This window comes from Kryptolebias marmoratus, linkage group LG8 (assembly GCF_001649575.2).
Source record: "Kryptolebias marmoratus isolate JLee-2015 linkage group LG8, ASM164957v2, whole genome shotgun sequence".
Lineage (NCBI taxonomy): Eukaryota > Metazoa > Chordata > Actinopteri > Cyprinodontiformes > Rivulidae > Kryptolebias > Kryptolebias marmoratus.
In genome coordinates, this window is record NC_051437.1 from 28807656 (window position 1) to 28809839 (window position 2184).

Genomic DNA, 2184 nt, shown 5'->3' on the forward strand with positions numbered 1-2184 from the left:
ACATTTTGGCTTCGGTCGCTGCTCCTGCACGCTCCCGGCATTCTGATGTTAACAGGAAGTGACGTCACGTGTCTTCTTCCTGAGTTATTTGGGCTTATTTTGTATTCCACGCTACACAAACCCACAAAGAAGAGACTAGACTGCAGAAACAGTGGAGAATCACTTTAGAAACAATAAATATTGGGTTAAAGTTGCAGAAAAGTTGTGATTTCACGGGGTTTGCTTGATTTTGCGTTAATAGTTGCAACATTGTAAAATCCTGGAGGGTCTGATAAACGTTCTGATTCTCAGCTGCAGCTCGAGTCAGATGTACAGACAGTTTGAAGAAGACAAAATAATCAGTAAAATATGAAAAATCAACAGTTTTGTTTCATATGAAGGATTCGTTTATCCGCTCATGCTACAAAAGCAGCTCAGTTTGTTTGTTGTTTCCTCCTAATGAGCCTCATTTTTTACTTCTTTTTTTTTTTTTATAAAGGCACCGGGTCACGCCACGACCTGCGTAATCCTCGCTCCAGTTTGGCCATAATGGCCTCCATATGCCGCACAGCGCCGGAGGCAGCCGTGACGTCCAGACCAGCTGGAGCTGCTCGGCCTGATCCGAGAAGCTGGCGGCGCTCGCGCAGTTTTGTTTCTGAATTAACTCGTTAATGCACCTTTAATCCCGTCAGTGGGGGGAAGTGGGAATATCTGACCCCGAATGTTTCTGCAGGAATCTGTGATGAACGGCGCCGAAAAGGATAAAAATAAACATTGATTATTAATTCACATTTTTATAGAAGAATTTTGGTCACTTAGGAGGCAGAAGAATAAAAACTGAAAGCGGTCGAGCCTTTTCCTGTTTCCGACGTTAATTATGCATGAAGCACTCACTTATTAGAAAGCTCGTTCTTTTCTCGACCTTTCCGGCTGCAGCTGAACTTTGGAAACATTTAAAAACACGGAGCTTTGTCGAGCGTCGCGGCGAAAAGGCCGGAGAACAAAGCAACGAGTTTCACTTCATGGTGATCAGATTTAAAAGGACGATTCTTGGATTTTAATCATTTATAATTAACAGAAAAGATGAACTGCTGCAGAAAGTGCCTCAAGTTTGATTTTTCTTTAATAGATTTGAAAATATTCATATAATTCTGCTTTTATTTTGTCATTTTGTGGTGTTGAACGCAGAATAAGTGGAAATAAATTAGATTTAAATGATTGTAGCAACAAGAAAATGACAAAAAGTCTGACAGAATAAGTCTGATCAATCCCTCCCGACGCCCGTCTAACCAGGTTAAGCCGAGACACAAATCTTCACTTGGCGGCAGATCGGTCCTCTGCGTCCACCCGGCTTTACGCCGGAGGCCATCTGCGCCCCAGCAGCAGCATACGGAGCGCCGGCCGTTAAAGCGACGCGTTCGACACGTCGGGACGTTAATCCCTGCAGACATCTGCAGCCGGGAGGACTTCCTGCAGCTGAACGGTGAGAAAAGATCCTGACGATGTCGGGAAATATTTGAACAACTTGAAGCAGAAAAGGAGCAACGACCTCTCAGTTTTTAATCAGGTTTTATTTTGTGATTTTTGTTGCGTATTTCGTAAAAAGTAGGGGGTCAGGTTTGGTGGATTTTAGTTTTTTTTGGCCTTCAGTTCACCCTGAAGTTGTTGCTTCTGACTGTAAATAAGTTGTTTCCTTGGTTTTTTTACCGTGTGGGGATTGTTCTGCACCCGAATGCAACCGAACACGAACACACAAAAAGGTTATTTAAAGACACGGTGACAAGTGTCCTCAGGACTCCAGTCAGAATCCCAGCAAGCATGAAACCGAAAAGTGCAGCACATGGAATAATCCCTCGGCTGTCAGCTCAGTGATAGGAGCAGGAACTATTTCTGTTTCAGCGTCTCAGGACTGAGGCTCAAACTCAGACTGACACTCGTCAAAATGCAGCCAGGAATCCGCTGCAGCTGCAGAAAGTCGACGGAAACGGCTTCCTTACAGGTGCAGGCGGTTCCTTTCCTGAACGCTGCCGCCACAGAGACTGAAACTAGTGCTGGGCGATATAACGATACATATCGTGGGGACAATAGAAAAGTGTCTATCGTGATATATTTTCTTCTATCATCTCTATGATTCATGTAAATATTTCATAACGTAGGCTACGACGAATGTATTAGTGTTGTCACTTTGCAGACATTCAGTTTATA

General features: G+C 43.7%; 1 protein-coding gene across 10 annotated transcripts in view; it reads right to left on the bottom strand.

The window, feature by feature from the left end:
- Positions 1–2184, bottom strand: part of plch2a (phospholipase C, eta 2a) — a 103469-nt gene that overhangs the window by 28066 nt on the left and 73219 nt on the right. The window lies entirely within an intron of this gene.